Genomic DNA, 8,587 nt, shown 5'->3' with positions numbered 1-8,587 from the left:
ACACTTCTCAGTTAAGGGGACTCCACAGCAGAATGGGGTGGCCGAGAGGATGAACAGAACACTTTTAGAAAAGGCACAATGCATGAGACTGCAGGCAGGGCTTCCAAAGATATTCTGGGTTGACATAGTTGACGCAGCGAGTTACTTGGTCAATCGGTCACCTCACACCAGGTTGGATGGCAGGCTTCCAGAGGAGGTGTGGTCTGGGAGGATAGTTGGGCTGGGCCATCTACGGGTATTTGGGTGCACGGCCTATGTGCACATTGGAGCTAGTGAGCGGAGCAAGCTAGACGCCAGATCACGCAAGATGGTGTTTCTAGGCTATCCGCAAGGAGTTAAGAGATACAGGCTATGGGATCCCTTGGAAAAGAAGGTCGTCATTAGTCGGGATGTGACTTTTGATGAGGAGTCAGTCCTACGGAGGCAAGCAGGTATGGAGGAGCAGCAGGAGCAGGAGGAGGTCCAGCAGGGCGCTGCTGGACAGCTTACCTCTTTTATTTTGCCTCTTGCAGGTACTACGGGAGGACATGACATTCAGGTGGAGAACCTACCTAAGGTGTCACCACAGGTGGAGAGGACTCGGACGGATGATCGAGGCGGAGAGGTCCAGTAGGAGCGAGCTGGATCGAGGACTGATATCGGTGTTGCCCTACACAAGCCCAAGAGGACCATCAGGCAACCAGACCGATATGGCTTCGAGGAGATGCTGTCATATGCCCTAGTGATAGCGAATGGAGATCCATATATGTATCAGGAGGCTATTGAGAGCCAGGACAGAGAGCGGTGGGTACAGGCGATGTCCGAGGAGATGTAGTCTCTCTATCAGAATCAGATGTGGCGATTGGTGCAGTTGCCATAGGGGAAGAGGCCCATTGGATGCAAATGGGTCTACAGTCGCAAGGAAGGGCCTTCAGAGCAGGGAGGTATCAGATTCAAGGCGAGGTTAGTGGCCAAGGGATACTCCCAGAAGTAAGGTATCGACTTCAACGAGGTCTTCTCTCCCGTCGTCAGACATACTTCCATCAGAGTGTTGCTGAGCATTGTAGCAGCTCAGGATTTAGAGCTGGAGCAGATGGATGTCAAGACGGCGTTCCTCCATGGGCATTTGGAGGAGAGGATTTACATGGAGCAGCCACCCAGTTTCAGGGATCCAGGATCAGAGGGAAAGGTTTGTTTGTTGCAGAAGTCACTGTATGGGCTGAAGCAGTCGCTGAGGCAATGGTACCAGCGGTTTGACTCCTATGTACGCAGCATTGGACTTTCCAGGTGCGAGTTTGATCCCTGTGTTTATGTTCAGTCTCTTGAGGATAGTTCTAGGGTGTTCCTACTCTTGTATGTGGATAACATGCTTATAGCATGCAAGAGTAGGAAGGTTGTGCAGGATCTGAAGGCATCCTTATCTCGAAAGTTTGAGATGAAGGATTTGGGCCCTGCAAGGAAGATCCTAGGCATGGAGATTTTCAGAGACCGAGCCCGGAGGGTGCTGCATCTATCTTAGGGGGGCTACATACAGAAGATCTTAGAGAAGTTCGGGATGAAGGGAGCAAAGTCGGCGGAGCTGCCACTTGCCGGTCACTTCAGACTCTCGAAGACCATGGCACCACAGACTGAGGTGGAGGCTCAGGAGATGGAGACGGTTTTTTATGCTTCAGGAGTTGGGAGCTTGATGTATGCGATGGTCTGTTGTAGGCCAGACATCGCTCATGCAGTGAGTCAGGTTAGCAGGTTCATGGCGCAGCCTGACAGGGAGCACTGGAGGGCTCTGAAGTGGATATTCAGATACCTGACGGGATCAGTTGGAGTTGGCATCTGCTACGGACAACGAGGAGGTGTAGTGGGATACTCTGACATGTTCAGGGAGGCTCAGGGGCTGATTGGCGGTTATGTAAATACAGACTTCGGTGGAGATGTGGATATCCGGAGGTCTACGACAGGCTTCATCTTTAGCCTGTATGGAGGTCCTATTTCTTAGAGATCGAGTCTGCAGCCTATCACGATCCTATCCACTACAGAGGTGGAGTACATTGGGCTGACAGAAGCAGCTAAGAAGGCAATTTGGCTGAAGGGTTTGTTGACGGAGATGGGCCTTACTCAGGAGGCCATTAGAGTGCACTGTGACAGCCAGAGTGCACTTCTATTAGCACAGAACTCAGTCTATCATGCAAGGACAAAGCACATCGACATTCGGTATCATCGGATCAGGGAGCTTGTGGAGGATGGTGAGGTGGAGCTGGTAAAGGTACACACCAAGAAGAATCTAGCTGATGCACTTACGAAGGTACTTCCACGAGACAGCTTTCAGAGATGTGTTGAGCTGATTCGGTTGATGGACAGAGTGGAGCTGGTTGAGGCCTTGGGACACCAAGGTGGAGATTGTTGTGATCCAGGTGGTGTGCCCAAGGCCCAGGGGACCAAGGCTAAGGCCAAGGTCCATCATTCATGAGGGCTTTATGGAGGCTCTAGGGCTAGTTGGGCCCTAGGTTGAAAGGCTGTGGGCCTTTCGGATTCTTGAGGTCTAGGTTATGTGGGCCTCAAGGGACCAACTCTTTATGGGCCAGGTCTGGGACCAGAATAGGTGAGATTAGGTCGAGTCATGGGTGTACATGGGCTTGGGTTAACCTAATCTCCCATAGAGTTGGTCAAGGGAGTTTTGGGTTTGGGTCACTTGACCCTGTGTTTATATATACATGTATTGTATAGGTTTGATTAAGCCAAGGAATACACAACTCTTTCTCCCAAGTCTCTCTCTCTCTTCTCCCTCTCTCTCCAGCTACTCTCCACACCCCAGGAGCAAGAAACCCTAGGGTTTCTTGCCGCCAGGTCCCAAAAAGGAAAGAAAAGAAGGGGAGGCGCTAGAGTCTTGATCTCCCTCCCCCTTTGTGCCGCCAACCAGATTGCTCCTTCCCTCTCTTGCAACCACTCAAACATCAGGTCCAAGATCTGAAATCTCTTATGAAGAGGTTGATACAAGTTTCTCTCAGATCTGGAGTTGATCTGAGGTCGTTTGAGGCACGGGTGAGATCTCCATCAACAGATCTACAGGAAAGGCTGCAGCAGGATAGATCTGCAAGGTCTGTCTCTATCTACCTTCTTCCCTATCTAGAATGCCCCAATTTGAGATCTATAAATTGAAAGACCTCGGTCCAGGCCTGATCTGGTGGGGTACTAGATCTTGAATTTTTTAGAGGTGATTTCAAAGGCGTTCTTCATCTGGAATGAAAGGCTGACGAAGAAGACAGCAACCAGGCTAATTTCGTCAAGGGCCTTCGATCGAGTCCAAAAGTCTCCAGATTTGTTCGTTGCTGGTTCCACTGCACCTAAGGTTCGTGGGAGGAGCCGGGATCGTGCTCCAACAAACGTGACCGACTCTGAAGCTATTTCTGCTGTCAAGATTTGCTCCGATGGAATATGGGTATAAATATCCCTCCGATCTGAGACCGCCACGATGACTTGCAAGAACTCACTACACTTAGGCACTGGACTACCTGAATTTCTAATTCAGTGATGGAAGGCTGCTGGGTGTAGTCAAGTACTTGACTTGTTGGTGCGTGTGTCAAGATGGGATTGACCACTCCAGTTTAGGAGCTATGTACAATCATGTTTCAATTTAGCAAAACCTTGGCCAGGGTAGTCCTAGTGAGGAGTCACAGGACTGTTTGAGTTGAGCACGATTCGGATGATCTAATCAAGGTTGACAGTTTAATCCTGAGCCATCCTAAACACAGAGGTCAAAAGGATGAATTATACAGTAACCATATTCACGTAGGTTCTGAGTGTTGCGATTGCGACTATTCGACCTATCTGATCGTCGGGTACCATTACTAGATGGTCACTTCGATTAGTACAGGAATTGGTTCCTGTGCTACCGGCTTAGGTTCGAACCTGCGGGGTCACTCACATTAGAGGTTCCTATCTGATCTGATGCTGGTGTAGAATCCTACATGTTTGGGACTCAGTGATCGAGAATCAGGATTCTCTGATCATGAGTCCCACACATTATGGGTACCGGGGTCAAGAGTCCCACTGGTTGGGACTTTTCGATCAGGGTTACATATCGATGAATTCTGATGCCCGATTGCCCATCGGATTTGGACTCAATATTTATGAGAGGTTTAATTAATGATTTGATAGCTAATTAACTCAATTTGATTGAGTAATTATTTTTGGATCAAGTCCAATTGAATTGGATTCAGTTGGGTTTGACCCGATTAGGTTAAGAGTTGACCTAATCGTCGAGATGGTTTGGTCCCTGATTTGATCAAGGGTTGGGCTTAGTCAATTTCTGATTTGATTAAGATTTTATTGAGCCTAATTAAGCCTAATTAAGTTGGATTTAAATTAGTCTAATTGGACCTAACTTATTTAGTTCAATTAGGTTGGTTTAAATAATGAAACCACCTTGACCCAATCTCCATGTGCCACCTCACTTCCATTGCACCCATTTGAATTCATGAGAAGGAACTTCTCATGAATTATTTCCTCATGCCAAGCCCTCTCCACACTCCACTTTAATGTGCCAAATGAATGGATAAGGATGATTGGTTGGCCATTCAAATTCAAAATAAAGTTTGAATTTGAATGGGCAATCAATCTTTGCGCCTTATCCCTTTTTTTACGCCCCATTTATTACATGAGAAACTATTTCTCATGAAAATACTCCATGCATAATTTAAGCCATGCCTCACGCCTTTAGTGGATAAGGGATGAGTTGGTGTCTATTTGAATTCAAAATTTGATTTGAATTCAAATGTACAATTACTCATCCTTATCCTTTCATTTGGATAAGACGTTTGATGTGGTTATAAAAGGAGGAGAAGAGTGGGGCGTGTGTAAGAAGATTTTTGAAAAAAAATTTTGGGGCGTGAGGAAGTCTTGTGCGTGAGAAGGAAGTCCATATCCTTCCAAGAGAAAAAAAAAGAAAAAAAAGAAAAGTGGGTGCAAGATTTCTGGTGAGTTCTCTAGACTTTTAACCTGGGGTTCGGGAAGTGAGAAAGTGAGCTACGAGTGTCGTGAGCCCACAAAATCTCAGGAAGATCTTCAACATCCTCTCAAGCACGTCTGTTGACGATCCGGAGCATCCAAAAAATTGACAGACATCGATCGAAGGAGTTCGATCAGCATCAGCCGTCAAAAGGGCTCTACAACGAGCTAGCACTCGTGAGGAGTCGATCAGATCGGAAGCTTCGTGTGGATGATCTGCAGAGGTCAGACATGCTGTGTGGCTATGTCGCGATGATCAGACTCTCCTGATGGTGATCAGATTGCGGCGATCTACTACCCGCACAAAGGTATTGTGTTCTGAACACATTACAGTAAAGTGTTTACTGTTTGAATTTGAATTTCAAATTTAAATGAATGCATGCTATATATCATATTTAGATCTTAGTATAGGATAAATTTTTATTAATTAATTAGATTAATTAATAATTTTTACTGTAAAATAGTAATTTTGAAAAAGTTTTAAAATTATCATTTTACCCCTGCACTAAATTTTCCCACAGGCACTTCCATGCCTTGGGAAGCCATAGTAGGAGACAAGATGTTGGCTCCAAGAGGCTAGGACCGAATTTGAATCCTAGGGTTAGGACGAGAGTGGTCCTAGGGTGGAGGCAATGTATATCTCCATGGGCTCAAGGTTCAAGCAATGAGAACTTCGAAGGGCTTGGTTGAGGCTATGAATATCTAGAGACATAAGGTAGAGCAAAGAACCAAAGTTAAAACTAAAGACTGCAGAGGAATAGCAGATTCAGAGCATTGGATCGATTCAGACTGAGACTGGATCAATCAAGTCATAGAGGACGTGCTAAACAAAAGATAGTATCTCAAAAATTCTAGCATGGTACATAGGTGAGTCGGCTCAGTCTCAGTCTGAGTCGATTCAATCCCAAGTTACTCAACTCAGTCTAAGACTGAGCCGGCTTAGTTATGCAGACAGAGTTGTACGGGATTTTTGCATGGGCCTAGGATCAGATTTTGATCCTAGGGACTTAAGGCCTGGTTTGATAGGTCTTAAGAGGGCTAACCAAGGGTTTGGACTGGGGATCAAATCTAAGAGATGAGAGTATATGAGACATGGGCTCAATGCATACTTTCATATATTGGGTTAGTTTAGGAAGTTTTTTAAGCTCGAATCGTTGAACCCGTTGTATTGGTATATATACAGGTCATTGTAATACCAAGATAGAGGAAATAAAATATAGAGCTTTTTCTCCTGAAATTCTAGCCGCCATCTCTCTCTTTCTCTCTCTCACGTTCTCATTCATGATCCAATTAGATTTCTACGTTCTTCTTGTCTCTTCTCAGATTTTCTGGATTAACACTTGATTTTATATAAGATATCGATCCACAGCTGGTATCGGAGAGGTACCAGGTCTCTACAAGTCTCGATCACCAATCTCTCTGCTCTTAGTCTCAACTTGATGAAGATAATGCCTATCTAGGCTGCTTGCAACTCCATTGTCGGAATAGTGCTATCAAGAAGGTGACACCCTGCTGCCATGACAAATCTAGAATCAGGATAGCAAATCATGAATCCAGCACCTTCCTTGCTGCCTCTTATACTACCATAAAAGTTGACCTTGAGATAACTTGAGGGTGAAGGCTTTGATGTGATAAACACCATGCAAATCTTTGTCCAAGTAGCTAGAGAATCCCAAGTGTCCCAAGTAGCCAAGGCCAAACCAATTGATAAGCAATGCTGACCCTCATGGCCTGTACCTTTGCCCTCTCGAAGGTGAGTCTCATTAGCTGCCAAATCACCTCAAAGATGCCCTTATTCCTAGCCAACTAGATGCGATAAACAACATAAGTAGTTCTGATGCTGAGAGCCCTAGATGAATCGAACTCCATACTCCTTTGAAGAACCTCCAAGAAAGCTTGAGTTGTTTCTGTGGAGTTGGCGGTCATTGAGAAGAGCCCCACCATCCTCCACACTTATCGAGCTCTAGGGCAAAGAAAGAGGATGTGATCCATTGTCTCCTCCATGCTGCCGAAATTCACACCTCTAGCTCATAAAACTACTCTGGTCAAAAGACAGTGCCATGCCCCCTTCCATAAGATCAAGCTAACTCTCAAATAATGGGGAAGCCTTTAAATCCAAGCCCCATCCAATCTCCTAATCGAATCCCCTCTATACACCTCATACAAGTCCCTTATCACCACTCTTAGTATACAGGCCGACCCCCACACTCACATCTAGGCTAGCATACACCAGCATCACAGTGGACAACACCTTCTCTGTCAAGGCAGCTTCAAAAGGTGAGACACCAAATAAACATTCCATCCTCTCCCCCCAGGCTAGAATAGGTCACAAACACACATCGAGTCCATGGTATCCATACTCACAAAGGTGGGTCATCTATTCAAAGAGAACTCAATAATCTACGGATCTCAAATGAGATTAATCATCTCCTCATTACCTATAAGCTATCTGACTCGGGCAAGCTCCACATGAGCTTGAAAGCATATCTCCTTTCATATGAAAGAACTTTGAGTAAGTCGAATATCAATGATGCTGGTCCACGAGCCACGCATGGCCCTCATCATCGCCCTCCAGATGCAGCTGGTTGTAGTAAGAAGCATGCAGCATGTATGGCAGTCAAAGTCTCATGTCTCACTATGAGGGACTGAATACCCAGTCTCCTATCCCTGATTGGCTAACAAGCCATATCCCAGAACAGAAGGTGAATGCCACCCCCGCCCCGAAGAAACCCCCATAAAAAACTCTTGAACTACTGCTTAAGCTTCATTAGCATGGTCTTTGGTAAGATAGTATTTGACATCATACAGACGGGAATCAAACTAAGCACCAATCTCAACAGGATGATTCTACCCATCATGGAAAGGCATCTGGCTTGCCAGCATTCCGACTACCCTCAAATTGACTTTTCCATCTCAGAACACTTAGCTCTCTAGAGTCTCTAGAGCATATTTGTTTTTTTTCATTGTATATTTACAGACCCTTTGTTTGTGGAAGCTAGCAGCGATGTTAAAAACAAACCCTCTTTCCCACCTCTTTGGCTACTTCTGCCCACGCATTCTTCTGCCTCAGATATCTAATAGCATCTTCATCTAGTCGGTAGTTGGTATATGCTAACCAGTAGTGCATTGAAAACCTCAATTCGTTTTTATCTTCTAATGTGAATCTATTTAAATGTCACGCTGATTCAATTGTAGAAAATCTGAGTTTGTTGTAAACTCATGTTTGTGTTCAGAGGAATAAAAGATGTTCACTTATTTTTTTGGGTACCATTTCATGTTGCTGGGTGTGAGAAATTGTAGGAATATTTATTCCTTTATTAACAACCTTGCCAGTTGGGTTGTTTGTCATCTAATTCACATGCAGACATCCTCAAAATATCTTCTGCTACTCGCCTTCCTATAAGGTGTTGCTGTCCCGAGCTCTTTGCTCAGGCCTCTCATGTTGTGCTCTGCTTCCAACAACCTCGTTCATGAACTAAGCTCGTCTGCACTACCAACTTTTTTGTTCTAACAAAGGAGTCTCAGTGGCATTTAGTAGTATTGGAGCAGGGGTGTTCATTAAATGGTTCAAACCCTTAAAACAAATCAAACCAAACTATTTTTATTA

Source organism: Elaeis guineensis, chromosome 1 (genome assembly GCF_000442705.2).
Source record: "Elaeis guineensis isolate ETL-2024a chromosome 1, EG11, whole genome shotgun sequence".
NCBI lineage: Eukaryota > Viridiplantae > Streptophyta > Magnoliopsida > Arecales > Arecaceae > Elaeis > Elaeis guineensis.
Note: the sequence above shows the minus strand (reverse complement) of the source record.